Below are 22,949 nucleotides of genomic sequence, written 5' to 3' on the forward strand. Positions count from 1 at the left end.
ATGGCTTCAGTTATGTGGCTGTGTACTGGTGGCTTCAGTTGTGTGGCTGTGTGCTGGTGCCTTCAGTTATATGCCTGTATACAGGTGGCTTCAGTTGTGTGGTTGTGTACTGGAGGTTTCAGTTGTGTTGCTGTGTACTGGTGGCTTCATTTGCGTTGCTGTGTACTGGTGGCTTCAGTTGTGTGGCTGTGTGCTGGTGGCTTCAGTTATATGCCTGTATACTGGTGGCTTCAGTTGAGTGGTTGTGTACTGGTGGCTTCAGTTGTGTGGTTGTGTACTGGTGGCTTCAGTTGTGTGGCTGTGTACAGGTGGCTTCAGTTGTGTGGCTGTGTACTGGTGGCTTCACTTATGTGACTGTGTACTGGTGGCTTCAGTTGTGTGGCTGAGTACTGGTGGCTTCAGTTGAGTGGCTGTGTACTGGTGGCTTCAGTTGAGTATCTGAGGACTGGTGGCTTCAGTTATGTGGCTGTGTACTGGTGGCTTCAGTTGTGTGGCTGTGTACTGGTGGCTTCAGTTGTGTGGCTGTGTGCTGGTGGCTTCAGTCATATGGCTGTATACTGGTGGCTTCAGTTGTGTGGTTGTGTACTGGTGGTTTCAGTTGTGTGGATGTGTACCGGTGGCTTCAGTTGTGTGGCTGTGTACTGGTGGCTTCAGTTATGTGGCTGTGTACTGGTGGCTTCATTTGTGTGGCTGTGTTCTGGTGGCTTCAGCTGAGTGTCTGTGTACTGGTGGCTTCAGTTATGTGGCTGTGTACTGGTGGCTTCAGTTGTGTGGCTGTGTTCTGGTGGCTTCAGTTGTTTAACAGTGTACTGGTGGCTTCAGTTGTCTGGATGTGTACTGGTGGCTTCATTTACGTGGCTCTGTACTGGTGGCTTCAGTTGTGTGGCTGGGGACGACTGGTGGCATCAGTTATGTGGCTGTGTACTGGTGGCTTCAGTTGTGTGGCTGTGTACTGGTGGCTTTAATTATGTGAGTGTGTTCTGGTGGCTTCAGTTGAGTGGCTGCGTATTTGTGGCTTCAGTTGAGTGGCTGTGGACTGGTGGCTTCAGTTATGTGGCTGTGTACTGGTGGCTTCAGTTGTGTGGCTGTGTGCTGGTGGCTTCAGTTATATGGCTGTATACTGGTGGCTTCAGTTGTGTGGATGTGTACTGGTGGCTTCAGTTGTGTGGCTGTGTACTGGTGGCTTCAGTTCTGTGGCTGTGTACTGGTGGCTTCAGTTATGTGGCTGTGTACTGCTGGCTTCAGTTGTGTGGCTGTGTACTGTTGGCTTCAGTTATGTGGCTGTGTACTGGTGGCTTCAGTTGTGTGGCTGTGTAATGGTGGCTTCAGTTATGTGGCTGTGTACTGGTGGCTTCAGTTGAGTGGCTGTGTGCTGGTGGCTTCAGTTGAGTTTCTGTGGACTGGTGGCTTCAGTTGTGTGGCTGTGTACTGGTGGCTTCAGTTATGTGGCTGTGTACTGCTGGCTTCAGTTGTGTGGCTGTGTACTGTTGGCTTCAGTTATGTGGCTGTGTACTGGTGGCTTCAGTTGTGTGGCTGTGTAATGGTGGCTTCAGTTATGTGGCTGTGTACTGGTGGCTTCAGTTATGTGGCTGTGTACAGGTGGCTTCAGTTGTGTGGCTGTGTACTGGTGGCTTCACTTATGTGACTGTGTACTGGTGGCTTCAGTTGTGTGGCTGAGTACTGGTGGCTTCAGTTGAGTGGCTGTGTACTGGTGGCTTCAGTTGAGTATCTGAGGACTGGTGGCTTCAGTTATGTGGCTGTGTACTGGTGGCTTCAGTTGTGTGGCTGTGTACTGGTGGCTTCAGTTGTGTGGCTGTGTGCTGGTGGCTTCAGTCATATGGCTGTATACTGGTGGCTTCAGTTGTGTGGTTGTGTACTGGTGGTTTCAGTTGTGTGGATGTGTACCGGTGGCTTCAGTTGTGTGGCTGTGTACTGGTGGCTTCAGTTATGTGGCTGTGTACTGGTGGCTTCATTTGTGTGGCTGTGTTCTGGTGGCTTCAGCTGAGTGTCTGTGTACTGGTGGCTTCAGTTATGTGGCTGTGTACTGGTGGCTTCAGTTGTGTGGCTGTGTTCTGGTGGCTTCAGTTGTTTAACAGTGTACTGGTGGCTTCAGTTGTCTGGATGTGTACTGGTGGCTTCATTTACGTGGCTCTGTACTGGTGGCTTCAGTTGTGTGGCTGGGGACGACTGGTGGCATCAGTTATGTGGCTGTGTACTGGTGGCTTCAGTTGTGTGGCTGTGTACTGGTGGCTTTAATTATGTGAGTGTGTTCTGGTGGCTTCAGTTGAGTGGCTGCGTATTTGTGGCTTCAGTTGAGTGGCTGTGGACTGGTGGCTTCAGTTATGTGGCTGTGTACTGGTGGCTTCAGTTGTGTGGCTGTGTGCTGGTGGCTTCAGTTATATGGCTGTATACTGGTGGCTTCAGTTGTGTGGATGTGTACTGGTGGCTTCAGTTGTGTGGCTGTGTACTGGTGGCTTCAGTTGTGTGGCTGTGTACTGGTGGCTTCAGTTATGTGGCTGTGTACTGCTGGCTTCAGTTGTGTGGCTGTGTACTGTTGGCTTCAGTTATGTGGCTGTGTACTGGTGGCTTCAGTTGTGTGGCTGTGTAATGGTGGCTTCAGTTATGTGGCTGTGTACTGGTGGCTTCAGTTGAGTGGCTGTGTGCTGGTGGCTTCAGTTGAGTTTCTGTGGACTGGTGGCTTCAGTTGTGTGGCTGTGTACTGGTGGCTTCAATTGTGTGGCTGTGTGCTGATTGCTTCAGTTGTATGGCTGTGTTCTTGTGGCTTCAGTTGAGTGGCTGTGTCCTGGTGGCTTCAGTTGTGTGGCTGTGTACTGTTGGCTTCAGTTGTGTGGCTGTGTACTGATGGCTTCAGTTGTGTGGCTGTGTACTGGTGGCTTCAGTTGTGTGGCTGTGTACTGGTGGCTTCAGTTATGTGGCTGTGTACTTGTGGCTTCAGTTGTGTGGCTGTGTACTGATGGCTTCAGTTGTGTGGCTGTGTACTGGTGGCTTCAACTGTGTGGCTGTCTACTGGTTGCTTCAGTTGTTTGGCTGTGTACTGGTGGCTTCAGTTGTTTGGCTGTGTACTGGTGGCTTCAGTTGTGTGGCTGTGTACTGATGGTTTCAGTTGTGTGGCTGTGTACTGGTGGTTTGAGTTGTGTGGCTGTGTACTGGTGTCTGCAGTTGTGTGGCTGTGTACTGATGGCTTTAGTTGTATGGCTGTGTACTGGTGGCTTCAGTTGTGTGGCTGTGGACTGGTGGCTTCAGTTATGTGGCTGTGTACTTGTTGCTTCAGTTGTGTGGCTGTTTTCTGGTGGCTTCAGTTGTGTGGCTCTGTACTGGTGGCTTCAGTTGTGTGGCTGTGTACTTATGGCTTCAGTTGTGTGGCTGTGTACTGGTGGCTTCTGTTGTGTGGCTGTGTTCTGATGGCTTCAGTTGTGTGGCTGTTTAATGGTGGCTTCAGTTGTGTGGCTGTTTTCTGGTGGCTTCAGTTGTGTGGCTCTGTACTGGTGGCTTCAGTTGTGTAGCTGTGTACTTGTGGCTTCAGTTGTGTGGCTGTGTACTGGTAGTTTCAGTTATGTGGCTGTGGACTGGTGGCATCAGTTATGTGGCTGAGTATTGGTGGCTTCAGTTGTTTGACTGTGTACTGGTGGCTTCAGTTATGTGGCTGTGTACTGGTGGCTTCAGTTGTGTGGCTGTGTGCTGGTGGCTTCAGTTGTGTGGCTGTGTACTGGTGGCTTCAGTTATGTGGCTGTGTACTGGTGGCTTCAGTTGAGTTGCTGTGTACTGGTGGCTTCAGTTGAGTGGCTGTGGACTTTTGGCTTCAGATATGTGGCAGTGTACTGGTGGCTTCAGTTGTGTGGCTTTGTACTGGTGGCTTCAGTTATATGGCTGTATACTGGTGGCTTCAGTTTTGTGGTTCTGTACTGGTGGCTTCAGTTGTGTTGCTGTGTACTGGTGGCTTCAGTTGTGTGGCTGTGTACTAGTGGATTCAGTTGTGTGGCTGTGTACTGGTGGCTTCAGTTGTGTGTCTGTGTACTGATGGCTTCAGTTATGTGGCTGTGTACTGGTGGCTTCAGTTGTGTGGCTGTGTGCTGGTGGCTTCAGTTATATGCCTGTATACAGGTGTCTTCAGTTGTGTGGTTGTGTACTGGAGGTTTCAGTTGTGTTGCTGTGTATTGGTGGCTTCAGTTGCGTTGCTGTGTACTGGTGGCTTCAGTTGTGTGGCTGTGTGCTGGTGGCTTCAGTTATATGCCTGTATACTGGTGGCTTCAGTTGTGTGGTTATGTACTGGTGGCTTCAGTTGTGTGGTTGTTTTCTGGTGGCTTCAGTTGTGTGGCTGTGTACAGGTGGCTTCAGTTGTGTGGCTGTGTACTGGTGGCTTCACTTATGTGACTGTGTACTGGTGGCTTCAGTTGTGTGGCTGAGTACTGGTGGCTTCAGTTGAGTGGCTGTGTACTGGTGGCTTCAGTTGAGTATCTGAGGACTGGTGGCTTCAGTTATGTGGCTGTGTACTGGTGGCTTCAGTTGTGTGGCTGTGTACTGGTGGCTTCAGTTGTGTGGCTGTGTGCTGGTGGCTTCAGTCATATGGCTGTATACTGGTGGCTTCAGTTGTGTGGTTGTGTACTGGTGGTTTCAGTTGTGTGGATGTGTACTGGTGGCTTCAGTTGTGTGGCTGTGTACTGTTGGTTTCAGTTATGTGGCTGTGTACTGGTGGCTTCATTTGTGTGGCTGTGTTCTGGTGGCTTCAGCTGAGTGTCTGTGTACTGGTGGCTTCAGTTATGTGGCTGTGTACTGGTGGCTTCAGTTGTGTGGCTGTGTTCTGTTGGCTTCAGTTGTTTAACAGTGTACTGGTGGCTTCAGTTGTCTGGATGTGTACTGGTGGCTTCGTTTTCGTGGCTCTCTACTGGTGGCTTCAGTTGTGTGGCTGGGGACGACTGGTGGCATCAGTTATGTGGCTGTGTACTGGTGGCTTCAGTTGTGTGGCTGTGTACTGGTGGCTTTAGTTATGTGAGTGTGTTCTGGTGGCTTCAGTTGAGTGGCTGCGTATTTGTGGCTTCAGTTGAGTGGCTGTGGACTGGTGGCTTCAGTTATGTGGCTGTGTACGTGTGGCTTCAGTTGTGTGGCTGTTTACTGGTGGCTTCAGTTGTGTGGCTGTGTGCTGGTGGCTTCAGTTATATGGCTGTATACTGGTGGCTTCAGTTGTGTGGATGTGTACTGGTGGCTTCAGTTGTGTGGCTGTGTACTGGTGGCTTCAGGTGTGTGGCTGTGTACTGGTGGCTTCAGTTATGTGGCTGTGTACTGCTGGCTTCAGTTGTGTGGCTGTGTACTGTTGGCTTCAGTTATGTGGCTGTGTACTGGTGGCTTCAGTTGTGTGGCTGTGTAATGGTGGCTTCAGTTATGTGGCTGTGTACTGGTGGCTTCAGTTGAGTGGCTGTGTGCTGGTGGCTTCAGTTGAGTGGCTGTGGACTGGTGGCTTCAGTTTTGTGGCTGTGTACTGGTGGCTTCAATTGTGTGGCTGTGTGCTGATTGCTTCAGTTGTATTGCTGTGTTCTTGTGGCTTCAGTTGAGTGGCTGTGTCCTGGTGGCTTCAGTTGTGTGGCTGTGTACTGATGGCTTCAGTTGTGTGGCTGTGTACTGGTGGCTTCAGTTGTGTGGCTGTGTACTGGTGGCTTCTGTTATGTGACTGTGTACTGGTGGCTTCAGTTGTGTGGCTGTGTACTGATGGCTTCAGTTGTGTGGCTGTGTACTGGTGGCTTCAATTTTGTGGCTGTCTACTGGTGGCTTCAGTTGTTTGGCTGTGTACTGGTGGCTTCAGTTGTGTGGCTGTGTACTGGTGGCTTCAGTTGTGTGGCTGTGTACTGATGGTTTCAGTTGTGTGGCTGTGTTCTGGTGGCTTGAGTTGCGTGGCTGTGTACTGGTGGCTTCAGTTGAGTGGCTTTGGACTGGTGGCTTCAGTTATGTGGCTGTGTGCAGGTGGCTTCAGTTGTGTGGCTGTGTACTGGTGTCTGCAGTTGTGTGGCTGTGTACTGATGGCTTTAGTTGTATGGCTGTGTACTGGTGGCTTCAGTTGTGTGGCTGTGGACTGGTGGCTTCAGTTATGTGGCTGTGTTCTGATGGCTTCAGTTGTGTGGCTGTTTACTGGTGGCTTCAGTTGTGTGGCTGTGTACTGATGGCTTCAATTGTGTGTCTGGGAATGGAGAGGAGTGGAAATCCCTACTAACATTAAACTGTAGAATTCAATATATTTTAGACCATATGCGTATACATGACCCCATCATTACGAGTCCTGCATTTAATTTTTTTTAAGGATGGGGAAAATGAGGAGAGACAGAGTTAAAATGGCAGATTTACACGTACAACAAGATATTACTGCAGTAAATGTACGCCTTGAGACCCTGAAGAAGAAACAACTCTATGCAATGCAACAACTCTACATGCCAGATAGAGATCATCCTCTACAAGTTGAAATTACCACGGAATATATCATCAATACTCCTCCTCACAGGACTCAAAGAATGACTCTCCCACAGAGGGTCCGTCGTTTTATCCATGAAGACGATTACCATCGACCAACGATCTTGAGCAACCTCCCTGCATATGAAGATGATTGGGTAACACCAGAACCCTTCTATGTGTACTAAGAAAATCATCGCCCCCAATTAGAGAGACATCTTGTATAACATTCTACTGTTAAAATTATGCTACATTTACTATGGCAGGACACCACCTTGTAAGAAGCTAATGTGTTAAGTAATTCTTTATAAACTGGTCAGAAAATTATTGCCTTCATTGTCGTTAAATATCCGTTGTGCAATCGCAAAAAAAAAAAAGTAATTGCAACTTGTATATTTACTACCAATTCAGAATCATGTACTTATATATCTGTTATATCTATGTGACTCTGATGGGTTAGTATTATACCCCTTTCAAGAATACTTCATTATTCCACATACGCTTTTTAAATTACACCAAAGTGGTTGGGCCACTTACCTTTTATATTCCACCTCTCTCCCCTCTCCCACCATTTTCCAACACTTCTATCCTTACTCATCCTTCTTCCTTACCCATCTTACCAAAGCTCTGGTAAGATCGGAGACGAGGGGGAATGAGGTATTCTATTGATAGTTAAATATTTAACAACACTGAGTAACAGTATTCGTGACCCTATCCCACACACACACACTGACATATCCCGCCCCTATCCCACGCACACACTGACATACCCCGCCCCTATCCCACACACACACTGACATACCCCGCCCCTATCCCACACACACACTGACACGACCATAATAATAGATCTCAACACTGTATATATCCCATTGTTCGTGATGGAAAGTAACAAGGAAACACAATTAGTTTTAATTCTCACAGTAAAACTACTAACCTATTGAAATAAACAGCAGAACATTGTAGATGTATCTAATTTTGCTAACTAAAACAAGAACCTAGATACACACACATACAGATGTATATGTGTGCTCGCTCGCACGCGCACACACATTCACACACACACCTACACACACACACACACACACACACACACACACACACACACACACACACACACACACACACACACACACACACACACACACACACACACACACACACACACACACACACACACACACACACACACACTCATTTTATTAACACATCGGCCATTTTTCCACCTAGGCAGGGTGGCCAGAAAAATAAAAACTTTCACCAACATTCACTCCATCACTGTCTTGTCAGAGGCGCACTTACACTACGGTTAGGTTACTGCAATATTTACACGCCTCATTCAGAGTGCAGGCACTGTATTTTCCATCTCCTGGAATCAAGTCGGGTTTGCCGGTTTCCCTGAATTCCTTCGTAAATGTTAGCTTGCTCTCACTCCAACAGCACGTCCAATCCTAAAAACCATTTGTCTCCAATCACTCATTTTAACACATTCATGCATGCTTGCTGGAAGTCCAAGCTCCTCGCACATAAAACCTTCTTTAACCCCCTCCTTTCGACATTTGCAATGCCGACCCCTACTCCGCCATTCCTCCACTACAGATTTATACACTCTCGAAGTCATTCTATTTTGTTCCATCCTCTCTACATGTTCGAACTACCTCAGCAACCCCTCCTGATCCCTCTGGATAATAGTTTGGTAATCCTGCACCTCCTCCTAATTTTCAAACTACTAATTCTTTGCATTATATTCACACCACACATTGCCCTACGACACGACATCTCCACTGCCTCCAGTCTTCTCCTTGTTGCAACATTCACCATCTATGCTTCGCACCCATATAAGAGTGTTGTTATAGCTATACTGTCAAACTTACATTTTTTTGCTTCCAGGGACAAAGTTCTCTGTTTTCACAGACTCCTAAGTGCACCACTCACCTTATTCCACTCATCAATTCTATGATCCACCTCATCTTTCACAGGCCCATCTGCTGACACATCCACTCCTAAATATCTGAATTCATTAACCTCCTCCATACTCTCTCCTTTCAATCTCATATCCAATCTTTCGTTACATATTTTTGTTTTTGTTATTTTCATCACCTTACTCTTTCCTATATTCACTTTTAATTTCCTTCTTTAACATACCCTATCAAACTCATTTACCAACCTTTGCAACTTCTCTTCAGAATTTCCCAAACGCACAGTGTCATCAGCAAAGAGGAATTGTGATAATTCCCACTTTGTGTTAAATACTACATCTTTTAACCCCACACCTCTTGCTATCACCCGACCATTCACTTCTCTTACATCCCCATCCATAAATATGTTGCACAACCATGGCGACATCACACATCCCTGACTAAGTCTACTTTTACTAGGAAATAATCTCCCTCTTTCCTACATACTCTAACCAGAGCCTCACTATTCTCGTAAAAACTCTTCTCTGCTTTAAGTAACCTACCTCCTATTTCATACATTTGCAACATCTGCCACATTGTTCCCCTATCCACGCTGTCATACGCCTTTTCCAAATACTACATAGAAAACCTCTTTACCATTATCTACATACTGTTCACCTATATTTTCACTGTAAACACTTGGTCTCCACACCCCCTACCTTTCCGAAAGCCTCCTTGTTCATCTCCTATCCTGCTCTCCGTCTTACTCTTAATTCTTTCAATAATAACTCTACCATACACTTTACCAAGTATAATCAACAGACTTATTCCCCTATATTTTTGGCACTCTTTTATGTCCTCTGTGCCTTTACACAAATGATGTTAGGCAGGAAACGAAGAAAGAAAACGGAAGGAAATAACATAGATAGTCCACCACTTTGGAGCCTTGCTGGACTTGAGGTACGGCCATTGGCCCCTCATGGCCCTCCAGAACCAAAGTTACAGATGCTAATAACAAAATCACCCCACCTAACATAGAATACAACCTCGTTTATATCTGCTAATATGCAGGGCCTCAAGTCATCCACCAACAACAAAATACATTTTATCATTGAACTTATAGAGGAGTCAAATGCGATGTTTACGGCCTTCACAGCGACCCACACAAAATCTGTTTGACAACGAAAGATGGATAAATGGGTATAACTTTTTTAAATGCCACAGAGAGGATAGGGAACAAGGATGGGGGGGGGGTTAGCCTGTATGTCAAAGTGTCGCTCATCTGCACGGAGATGCAGAACACCACAGTTAATGTAGCTGAAGTTCTAACAATAAAGATCGAGAACCAAAACCTGTTCATCGTTGTTGTACATAAGCCACCAGATGCAACCTCTCAACAGTTCAAGGAACAGCTACTGAAAATTTATTACTGTCTGGAAAGTCTTCCAGCTCCATCCCCAAACATCTTACTGCTTGGTGATTTCAACCTAAGGCATACTAAATGGAAGACTGTTGCAAATAATGTTATAGCAGAAACAATTCCTAGAGGAGGCAGCGAAGATGGAAGATCACACACACATGAGCTACTAAATCTCTCCGATAAACACACCCTAAGTCAGCAGATAGCGGAGCCGACAAGATTAGATTAGAAAACACACTTGACCGTATCTTCACAAAAATGAGGACCTGGTAAGAAACCTAACAATATCAAAAGCAACTAATTCTGATCACAATCTAATCGAAGTTCAGACTTTCATGCACAGGGGTCTTGATAAGCAAAATGCACGTAGCTGTGAAGGTGTCTTCTCCGAATACAACTTCAACAACAAGAACATCAACTGGGGCCAGGTGAATCGTGTCTTAAATGAAACATGTTGGGAAGATATCTTAAGTAACATGGATCCAAACCACTGCCTTTAGGGATCAACTTCCTAGCAGCTGAAGTTCGAGGCATATTCCCCTAAGAAAGAGGAAGAGAAGAAGTAAACTGGAGAGAGAAAGACGCTCCCTCTACAGAAGACGACAAAGAATGACTGAGCTCCTCAAGAACGCTTGACTATCTGATACATGGAAGGAAGCGCTGACCAGGGAAGAGGAAAGTATCAAACTTGAGTTGAAGGACTCATACAGGACCCAGAAGAGACAGGAGAATTTAAAAGCAATTAGTGAAATTAAAATAAATTCGAAACAGTTCATTTTATATGCCAAAAACAAGGCAAATACAACATCAAGTATCGGGTTCTTGCTCAGACAAGATGGGACTTTCACAGATGATAGCAAAGAAATGAATGAGATACTGAAATCACAATACGATTCTGTGTTTAGGGAGCCACTAATCAGTCTAAAGATCGAGAATCTAAACGATTTTTTCATGAATGAACCTCAAAACGCCATCAAAGTATGCCAGATTTCCGGCATTACCCTAACTCTGGTTTGTATTCCCTGAAACTCAGGCGAGAAAGATACATGATAATATACACTTGGAAAATCCTAGAGGGATTAGTACCAAACTCCCTATGAAAGCAAAAGACTCGACAGGAGATGCAATATTCCCCCAATGAAAAGCAGGGGCACCACGATTACACTGAGAGACAACACAATAAGTGTCCGGGGGCCCAAGAATTTCCACCTGCCTCCCAGCATACGTAAGGAGGATAACCAATAGGCCCCTGGCTGTCTTCAAGAAGGCACTGGACAGGCACCTAAAGTCAGTACCTGACCACTGGGGCTGTGGTTCATACGACAGTTTGCGTGCGGCCAGGAGCAGCAGCCTGGTTGATCAAACCCTGATCCACTACAAGGCCTGGTCTCAGACCGAGCCGCGGGAGCGTTGGCCCCGAAACCTCTCTCCAGGTAAACTCCAGTTAAACTCCAATAGACTTTGAGAGAGCCATTGACAACATGCTCATGCACTCAGTCCCAGACCCAGACTCGTGGAATTCTGTGTTTATTAAGAACTGCAAAAAACCCTTTTCGCGTGTCCTAAGTATACTATGGAAAAGAAACTTAGGCATGCGTGAAAAACCAGTCACTAAAAACAACGAATATAGCCCCACTCTATAAAGGTGGCAGGAAAGCATTAGCTAAGAAGTATCGATCAAATTCTCTAACATCCCATATCAGAAAAATCTTTCGAAAGAGTGCTAAGAAACGTCATTGCAAACCACTTGGATTCCCAAAAACTGCACAATCAAGGGTAACATAGGTTCAGAACAGATCGCTCCTGCCTTTCGCAACTACTGGATCATAATAATATGGTCTTGGATGCACTGGAAGAAAAACAGAATGCAGATGAAATATACACACTTTGCAAAAGCTTTTGACAAATGCGATCATGGTGAAATAGCACACAAAATACGTGCTAAAGGAATAACTGGCAAAGTGGAGAGATGGATCGTCAACTTTCTAACCAATCGAAAAGAAAGTGTAGTGTTTAACATAGTTAAATCGGAAGTTGCCATTGTGAAGAGCTCTGTTCCTCAAGGCACAGTACTCGCTCCTATTCTGTTCCTCATCCTCACATCAGACATAGACAGAGATGTAATCCACAGCACCGTGTCATCCTTTGCAGACGATACTAAAATCTGCATGAGACTGTTATCTATTGAGGACACGGGTAACCACCAAGAAGATATAAACCATGTTTTCCAATTGGCCACAGAAAACAATATGATGGTCAATGAGGACAAATTCCAACTACTCCGTTATCGAAAACTGGCGGAGATAATTAAAACTGAGTATACTACAAACTCCGATCATACAGTAGAGCGAGAAAATATTGTGAAGGACCTGGGAGTGGCAATATCTGAGGATTTCTCTTTCAAGGATCACAACAGTGCCACGATCACAACTCTAAAGAGTTGCCAATCCAATGATGATCCTTTTCAAATCACTTGTTATCTCTAGGTTGGAATATTGCTGTACATTAACATCTCTGTTCTAAACAGGTAAAACTGCAGATCTAGAGAGTGTACAGAGAGCCTTTACTGTACACATATAAGTTCCATCAAACACCTCAACTACTGGGAACGCCTGGAAGCACTTGGCTTGTACTTGCTGGAACGCAAGCGGGAGAGATATATCATAATCTACATATGGAAAATCCTAGATGGAATGGTCCCGAATCTGCACATAGAAATCACTCCCTACGAAAGTAAAAGATTGGGCAGGCGGTGCCAAATACCCCCAGTAAAAAGTCAGGGCGCCATTGGTACACTAAGAGAAAATACCACAAGTGTCCTGGGGGCCCAAGACTGTTCAACAGCCTTCCACTATGCATAAGGCGAATTACCAATAAGCCTCTGGCTGCCTTCAGGAGGGAACTGGACAGATACTAAGTATACTTAAAGTCTGTGCCGGATCAGCCAGGCTGTGGTTCGTACATTGAACTACGTGCGGCCAGCAGTAACAACCAGGTTGATGAGGCCCTAATCCACTGGGAGGCTTGATCGTGGACCGGGCTGCTGGGGCGTTGTTCACCGGAATACCCTCCAGGTAGACTCCAAGTGTGGAGAAATTTTCTGCAGGAGGGGGGTATCAGCCCCCTTCAGCCCCTTTCAGCCCTTTCAGCCCTGAGGGGCCCAGCCCTCTCAGAAGAGGCAAATATCTTGTTTACTGCTACAGCGAGTAATTGATCGCAGATGCAGTACTAGTATGCGACGTGGTCAAGCAACCGCCGCTCCTTGCAGTCCAGTGTTGCAGAGTGTATTGAAAATCCTGCTCCCACTTTATTACCATAGTAAAGATAGTGGACATTGTTGTCTATGCTTAAGACAGCAAGATTTAAACATTCTGCTATGCCTCATGGAGGAAGTGACAAGGAAGCAAAGGTACTATGTCAGCTTTTCCTTTGTGCTGGGGGCAGTGACGGCGTGGGGCGCTGTGGCGTGTTCAGATTACTTTTGACTCTACTGAGAGTGACACTGACGCCAGGATAACCAACAAAGAACGATCTGTGCGTTAGCGTGAACAAAGTGTCTCATAAAACACAATAAACACTTAAGATAAGTGTGATCAGCTTCTTTAGTGATAAGATTGTGAACAATAAAGACAAATCTTGTGGAACATAGTGAACCAGTGTGCGTATTCCTAGACTATGGAAGACATGGACATCCAAGGACACTTCAGCTTCTATCAAGTCACCGATACCTGTCGAAGGTGTGAAGAACACCATAGCTCACGCTACAAGAGCAAGGTAGGTTACGAATTTCTTGTAGTACGGGGGACTGCGCAGTTCTTGAGTCGCAAGGAGTTTGTAATCAACTTATAGTCGGCAGTTAGGTGCGGACTTTTGAGTCCACACAAGTAAGTTTGTGAGCCATCAGTGAATGAAATATGCTGACATAACACCCCCTAGGGGTAATTTATAATCTTACAAATTATAACTCATTACAGCCCGTTGAGAGATGATCATGACAACAATTCAAGACCTCGTCTGCAGGAGCGGCTGTGTAGACGATTTGCTGTCTTTTATCAGCTAAGTGTTCCCTATATTTAAATTTATAAATAATAAGCTTAGCTGGTAATCCCATTTCTCAACACTAGGTATGCTCTCTACCAATCTTTAAGTACCTTATCCTCTTCCATACATTTATTAAATAAAAGCACCAACCACTCCAAAACTATATCCCCACCTGCTTTTAACTTTATATTTAACCCATCAATCCCCGCTGCCTTACCTCTTTTCATTCTACCCACTGCCTCAAGAACTTCCCCCACACTCAGAACTGGCTCTACCTCACTCCTACAAGATGTTATTCCTCCTTGCTCTATACACGAAATCACAGCTTCCCTATTTTCACCAGCTAAGAGCTATATCAGCTTGGGGAAACCGATGGCAGATAACATTTGCAACTGAGAAAACACAAATGATGATGGTCTCTAGGCACCATTACGGTAATGCTGAGCAGAAGTATGTATAAATCGGAAAGTGTTGGTACCTGGGAAAGAAGTTGATATCCTTGGGGTGAAATTTCACTCCTAACTGACCATGAAGAACCACATTGTAAATCTTGCAAACAAGGAAGGCACGAAGCTTACAGCACTTCGATGTATATCGCATCTGCTTGACAGTAGGGTTTGCAAGATTCTGTACGAGGCACAAGTACGCTCACACCTTGAGTATGCTCCACTTTCTGGTTTGCCTCCCCCCCCCCCTCTCATCTGCGACTGCTTGACAGAGTAGAGAACAGAGCAAGACGTCTCATCTCTCGCCTGGACCCATCCTGGACAGATCTGTCATTTCAGCAGAGCCTTCAACACAGGAGGGATGTGGGTGGCTTTACTGTTATTTACAAGGCCAACATTGTCAAAGTACCACACTTGGATCCACTTCGAGGACAGCGAGAAGCAAGCTTCTGTACCACAAGATGGGCTTAGAAAGCAGCAACTTCACTCGGGCTGTACCCTTCTCCAGAACATCACTTAGTCTGAGATCATTTATCACCAGGATGACTCGAGTCTGGAACACATTTGTACATCATAATGAAATCAACGAGATAAAGTCAGTTGATCAAATGAAAATGCTGGCCCACAGATGGCTCCAACTTCATCCTCTTCCTTACTTGCATGTTTCATAACAATAAATATGCTTTCAAATGAGCTGATGTCGGTAACAGCTCTTAGCTTGGCAATAAAGGCAGGAATCCTTAACTTGTCAATTGCTTGTCAATAAAGCTAGGGATCCTTAACCTAACCTTGTCAAACCCTGTGTAAAAAAAAAACTGGCTCTTCCTCACTCCTACAACATGTTGTTCCCCATTGCCGTATACACGACATCCAAGTTTCCCTATCTTTATAAACATTTAACAATTCTTCAAAATATTCCTTCCTTCGCGATGCCTCTAGCTCTCCATTTAATAACTCTCCTCTCCTGTTTTCAACTATTAAATCCATTCGCTCCTTAGGCTTTCTCAACTTATTAATCTCCAATTTTTTTTCTATTTTCCGCAAAATTTGTTGATAATATTTAACCACACCCTCTCATTTGCTCTTTTTTTACATTGTTTCACTACTCACTTAACCTCTCTTTATCTCTCCATATACTCCTCCCTCCTTGCATCACTTCTACTTCGCTCTCTCTCTCTCTCTCTCTCTGTCTGTCTGTCTCTGTCTCTGTCTCTGTCTCTGTCTCTCTCTGTCTCTCTCTCTCTCTCTCTCTCTCTCTCTCTCTCTCTTTTTTTTTTTTTTTACAGTGTTTGACAAGGTTAAGGATCCCTAGCTTTATTAACAAGCTATTTACAGGTTAAGGATTCCTAACTTTAGTGGCAAGCTAAGAGCTGTTACCTACATCAGCTCATTTGAAAGCAGTTTTATTGTTATGAGACATACAAGTAGGGAACAGGATGAAGTTGGAGCCATCTGTGGGCCAGCATTTTCATTTGATCAACTGACTTTATCTCGTTGACATCATTATGCTGTACGAATGTGTTCCATACTCGAGTCATCCTGGGTATATAGGATCTCAGATGGAGTGATGTTCTGGAGAAGGGTACAGCCAGAGTGAAGTTGCTGCTTTCTGCCCGTCTTGTGGTATAAAAGCTTGTTTCACGCTGTCCTCGAAGTGGCTTTCTCTCTCTCTCTCTGTATATATATATATATATATATATATATATATATATATATATATATATATATATATATATATATATATATATATATATATATATATATATATATATATATATAAGATCGCAGAACTTGCGATCTTGGCTTAAATAGCAACGCTCATCTTGCCATATAGGAGAAGTGAAAATTTGTGTATGCAATAATTTCGCCAAAATATTTCTGAACCTAACGAAAAAAATATATTTCACTGTGTTTCTTTAGTATTAAATTATTGTAAACAAATCTAAAATATATTTAGTTTGGTTAGGCTAAAATAAATTGTTCTTGTTGTAATAAGGTTAGGTAATATATCTTTAAACGTATAAGAGAAAATTTCAGAAAGGACTTAATTTTAAATGAGTTCTTGCTAATTGACCAGTTTTACATATTCGGCACGACACACACACACACACACACACACACACACACACACACACACACACACACACACAAAATATATATATATATATATATATATAAATATATATATATATATATATATATATATATATATATATATATATATATATACATATATATATATATTCATATATATATATATATATATATATATATATATATATATATATATATATATATATATATATATATATATATATATATATATATATATATATATAATATATATATATATATATATATAGATGGGATACAAGGAGAATAGAAGCATCAGGGAAGAGAGAGGTGAAGGTTTATAAACTAAAAGAGGAGGCAGTTAGGGTAAGATATAAACAGCTATTGGGGGATAGATGGGCTAATGAGAGCATAGGCAATGGGGTCGAAGATTTATGGGGTAGGTTTAAAAATGTAGTGTTAGAGTGTTCAGCAGAAGTTTGTGGTTACAGGAAAGTGGGTGCGGGAGGGAAGAGGAGCGATTGGTGGAATGATGATGTAAAGAGAGTAGTAAGGGAGAAAAAGTTAGCATACGAGAAGTTTTTACAAAGTAGAAGTGATGCAAGGAGGGAAGAGTATATGGAGAAAAAGAGAGAGGTTAAGAGAGTGGTGAAGCAATGTAAAAAGAGAGCAAATGAGAGAGTGGGTGAGATGTTATCAACAAATTTTGTTGAAAATAAGAAAAAGTTTTGGAGTGAGATTAACAAGTTAAGAAAGCCTAGAGAACAAATGGATTTGTCAGTTAAAAATAGGAGAGGAGAGTTATTAAATGGAGAGTTAGAGGTATTGGGAAGATGGAGGGAATATTTTGAGGAATTGTTAAATGTTGATGAAGATAGGGAAGCTGTGATTTCGTGTATAGGGCAAGGAGGAATAACATCTTGTAGGAGTGAGGAAGAGCCAGTTGTGAGTGTGGGGGAAGTTCGTGAGGCAGTAGGTAAAATGAAAGGGGGTAAGGCAGCCGGGATTGATGGGATAAAGATAGAAATGTTAAAAGCAGGTGGGGATATAGTTTTGGAGTGGTTAGTGCAATTATTTAATAAATGTATGGAAGAGGGTAAGTTACCTAGGGATTTGCAGAGAGCATGCATAGTTCCTTTGTATAAAGGCAAAGGGGATAAAAGAGAGTGCTAAAATTATAAGGGGATAAGTCTGCTGAGTATACCTGGTAAAGTGTATGGTAGAGTTATTATTGAAAGAATTAAGAGTAAGACGGAGAATAGGATAGCAGATGAACAAGGAGGCTTTAGGAAAGGTAGGGGGTGTGTGGACCAGGTGTTTACAGTGAAACATATAAGTGAACAGTATTTAGATAAGGCTAAAGAGGTCTTTGTGGCATTTATGGATTTGGAAAAGGCGTATGACAGGGTGGATAGGGGGGCAATGTGGCAGATGTTGCAAGTGTATGGTGTAGGAGGTAGGTTACTGAAAGCAGTGAAGAGTTTTTACGAGGATAGTGAGGCTCAAGTTAGAGTATGTAGAAAAGAGGGAAATTATTTCCCAGTAAAAGTAGGCCTTAGACAAGGATGTGTGATGTCACCGTGGTTGTTTAATATATTTAAAGATGGGGTTGTAAGAGAAGTAAATGCGAGGGTCTTGACAAGAGGTGTGGAGTTAAAAGATAAAGAATCACACACAAAGTGGGAGTTGTCACAGCTGCTCTTTGCTGATGACACTGTGCTCTTGGGAGATTCTGAAGAGAAGTTGCAGAGATTGGTGGATGAATTTGGTAGGGTGTGCAAAAGAAGAAAATTAAAGGTGAATACAGGAAAGAGTAAGGTTATGAGGATAAAAAAAAGATTAGGTGATGAAAGATTGAATATCAGATTGGAGGGAGAGAGTATGGAGGAGGTGAATGTATTCAGATATTTGGGAGTGGACGTGTCAGCGGATGGGTCTATGAAAGATGAGGTGAATCATAGAATTGATGAGGGAAAAAGAGTGAGTGGTGCACTTAGGAGTCTGTGGAGACAAAGAACTTTGTCCTTGGAGGCAAAGAAGGGAATGTATGAGAGTATAGTTTTACCAACGCTCTTATATGGGTGTGAAGCATGGGTGATGAATGTTGCAGCGAGGAGAAGGCTGGAGGCAGTGGAGATGTCATGTCTGAGGGCAATGTGTGGTGTGAATATAATGCAGAGAATTCGTAGTTTGGAAGTTAGGATGAGGTGCGGGATTACCAAAACTGTTGTCCAGAGGGCTGAGGAAGGGTTGTTGAGGTGGTTCGGACATGTAGAGAGAATGGAGCGAAACAGAATGACTTCAAGAGTGTATCAGTCTGTAGTGGAAGGAAGGAGGGGTAGGGGTCGGCCTAGGAAAGGTTGGAGAGAGGGGGTAAAGGAGATTTTGTGTGCGAGGTGCTTGGACTTCCAGCAGGTATGCGTGAGCGTGTTTGATAGGAGTGAATGGAGACAAATGGTTTTTAATACTTGACGTGCTGTTGGAGTGTAAGCAAAGTAACATTTATGAAGGGGTTCAGGGAAACCGGCAGGCCGGACTTGATTCCTGGAGATGGGAAGTACAGTGCCTGCACTCTGAAGGAGGGGTGTTAATGTTGCAGTTTAAAAACTGTAGTGTAAAGCACCCTTCTGGCAAGACAGTGATGGAGTGAATGATGGTGAAAGTTTTTCTTTTTCGGGCCACCCTGCCTTGGTGGGAATCGGCCAGTGTGATAATAAAAAAAAAAAAAAATATATATATATATATATATATATATATATATATATATATATATATATATATATATATATATATATATATATATATATATATATATATATATATATATATACGCGCTTGCCGGCATGGAGGGAGGGAGCCAGTGTGTGGTGCTCCATACATTCTGTGTGTAAACCAGGAACCAACATGGTTTACGCGGGCCAGTTTCGGCAGACATCATCGTGAGTATCGACCGGAGATCACAGAGTTGTGACAAACCTCTACATCGGACCATTGCTTTTGTATCAGTGAAAGTGCAGTGTGCATGTTGGGATTTGGGAAGTAGCGGTGCTGAGGGGATCCTGGCAGTGGAGGTGTGGAGGAGGTTTTGTTTACATCTGTGATCGGCCGGGGTCGTGGGTTGGGGAAGGAAGTGGCCGCCCACGACACGGTCATTGGATGGTGAACAGAAGAACACCTCGGTTAATAGTGTGAGCATGGTGATTAGTGTGCCAAATGGCGAGGGGTTTTTTCTAAATGGAACAATAAGTGTATAACAATTAGCAAAAGTTAGTGATGTGCGTCTTGAGCGAACACACAGGGCCACTCCCTCCCCCCTCCCCCATCCCAGATCTCCTCCCCTCATCCCAGCCTAGGCCCACTGACTACCTGACCAAGGGTGTTGCCGTTTAGTGCCCCACCAATTACAAGTTCCGCCGCTCGCTACTCCCCCACCCTCATCCCCCATGCATCCATGCTGCCCTTCACCCGTCACCCCACAGCTGGCGCCCTCCCTCCCACCCCCACGATATCAGCAATGTCACAAGTAGTCGCGGGTTCCCAGGAATCTTCACGACAGAGCCAAAGCTGTGGTTCACGAGGCATCTGCCGGGTGTGCCACAGGGAATGTGCACTCAATCCCACATCTGGCAACATCCGTGCACACAATGGATGTCTAGGCTCCAGGAGAGCTCCAAATGAGAACAACCAACAGCCTCCCCCAGCAGACAGGGCTGACAGCTACCGTGACTTCACCTCTGCAGAGGACCTCAAATCTGCAATCAAATTAACATCCACCAGGACTCTGACACACATCCCCAAAGCAGCTCGCCCTCAAGCTGCTAGCAAATTCACTGACCTTCTGAAGAAAGTCAACGATGTTCCTTCAAACAACAGATCCTGGCACAACTTGCTGCTTTTTGGCAATGCCTGTTTGGCTGTCCCACCAAGGAGGGACAAGTCACTAGCAACACATGTTATTAGGGCAATAAATGCATTCCCAAGGGATGACAACCTCGTCCGTCTCCCCCCTAGGGCGACAAACACCCGCCGGGCAAATGCCAACAACAGGACACCCGACACCTCAAAAATCAGAGCCCAAATTAGCAAAAAAATAGAAGAGGGTAATACTATTGGAGCTTTGAGACTTATAACCAGTGAGGATACCATCGCTCCCAAGGACGTCAGCACGGCGCAAGCTCTGAAGGACAAACATCCACCCAGGGCTCACAGTACCAACATTGACCTCCCTGACATTGCAGCAGGCGAAAAACATCTAACCTTACAGGATGCTGATGTGTATAAAGCTGCTATGTCATTTCCACAGGGTTCAGCAGGAGGTTTCACCGGTTTAAGGCCTCAACACTTAAAACAAATACTGAGTCCAGCATTTGGTGAGGTTTCAGAGAGGCTGCTATCTGAACTCACCAAATTTTCCAACCTGTGCCTGGCTGGCGGTGTCCCAGAGGCCATCAGACCACTTTTTCTTTGGTGCTTCATTGTGTGACCTCCGGAAAAAGGATGGCGGAATCAGGCACATTACAGTGGGTAACACCCTTCGGCGCCTAGTCGCCAAGGCTGCAGTAAGAAGAGTGAGTCAAGAGGCTGCTGCAATGCTGAAACCAACTCAGCTCGGTTTCGGCGTTCAACAGGGCTATGAAGCAGCTGCCCACGCAGCACGAGTATATATCAAAAACATGTCCTATGAAAAAGCCTTGGTCAAATTGGACTTTGCCAATGCTTTCAACTCAGTCAGAAGGGATGCTGCTCTCCAAGCAGTTTATAGAAACTTCCCTTCCCTTTATCCCTTCATAGAATCGTGTTATAGTGTGACTTCCAAACTATTGTTTGGGGACCATGAAATTGACTCGTGTGAGGGCGTGCAACAGGGGGACCCTCTCGCCCCCTTTCTATTTTGTTTGGTCATTAAGGAAGTCACGGAGGCACTCTCCAGCGAGCTCAATATCTGGTTCCTGGACGACGGTACCCTAGCTGGCACAACAGAATCTCTCCTGGAGGACATCAGTAAAATTAAAGACATGGGAGAAAGCCTGGGCCTTTCTTTAAACCTTACCAAATGTGAAATAGTTTCTACCAATCAACAGATGATCCAGAATATTAGTGCCGTTTTACCAGGAGCACGAGCAATTGATCCAGCCAATAGCACTCTCCTCGGTGCTCCTCTTGGGTCCAATGCCATCGATCTGATCCTAGGAAAAAAAGTCTCAGACCTCCGGACGATGGAAAGCAGGAAGAAAGACAGTGACACACACGATGCCTTCTACCTACTCACCAGGTGCCTGTCAATCCCAAAACTTACCTATTTTCTGAGATGCTCCCCAGCCTTCAGCAGTCCAAAACTCAAGGAATATGACTCTCTCCTGAAGGCCATACTAGAGAGTGTATTGAATCTTTCCCTTGACGATGGACAGTGGTTGCAAGCCTCACTTCCGGTCAGGCTTGGAGGGCTAGGAGTACGCAGATCCTCCCAGATTGCTCTACCAGCTTTCCTATCTTCTTCCATTGCATCAAACGAGTTGATAAGACAAATTCTTGCTGACACCCTCAGCAGGAATAGAAGACCCTAGCTATGTCAGTGCCATCACCGAATGGGAGACTCTTGCTGCTCCAGCACCAAACCCTAGTGCAGCACTGGCTCACAAACAGTCAAGCTGGGATAGCCCAATTGCTGAAAAGGTGCGTGCCAACATGCTCAGGGCTGCAACATCAGATAGGGAGATTGCCCGTCTCCAGGCTGTGAGTGCACATCACTCCGGGGACTTCCTCCAAACAGTTCCCATATCGGCAATGGGAACGCGACTCGACCCTAAGACCCTCCGTATTGCAGTGGCTCTGCGCCTTGCTGCCCCAATTCACACAGCATATATGTGTATTTGCGGCGAAGTGCAAGCAGACCAATACGGTCTACATGGTCTTAACTGTTCCAAAACCAAGGGCTGGCATGCAAGACACAATGAGGTCAACGACATCATTAAGAGAACCCTTGCTACAGCTGGATGCCCTGCCGAGAGGGAGCCACGATCACTTGCAGCAAACAATACCCACAACCCAGCAAACCGCCCCGACGGGATCACCATCTATCCTTGGAAGAATGGCAAGCTCTTAGCATGGGTCTATACTTGTGTGTCCACACTGGCTGACACCTATATCCATCACAGTGTGGGGCGACAGGGAGGAGCTGCTAACCACAGGGAGGAGTACAAGATCAGCAAGTACAGGGACATTAGCCAACAGTATCAATTTGTCCCAGTGGGATCAGAGACATTGGAATCATGGGGAAAAAATGCCACACGTTTCCTTAAAGAATTGCCTTCCAGATATATATATATATATATATATATATATATATATATATACATATATATATATATATATATGCAAAACAACCACTCTGAAAGAATAGAGAAATTCCAAGCGCTTTCGTGACTACTCACATTATCAAGGAACTATGAAAGAAAAGCATCCAAGGAAGCTATATAAGGGGTCTGGTCGGCACCTCACTATCAGATCCCACAACGGTTTAAACACGTGATGCGCGGCGAGCCAACTTGGAAAGGTCCTTGGCACAACTCACCCCACAAACTATTCTACCCAAGAAATAAGAAATTTTAAAGATTATTTGTC

Source organism: Cherax quadricarinatus, chromosome 16 (genome assembly GCF_038502225.1).
Source record: "Cherax quadricarinatus isolate ZL_2023a chromosome 16, ASM3850222v1, whole genome shotgun sequence".
Taxonomy (NCBI): Eukaryota; Metazoa; Arthropoda; class Malacostraca; order Decapoda; family Parastacidae; genus Cherax; species Cherax quadricarinatus.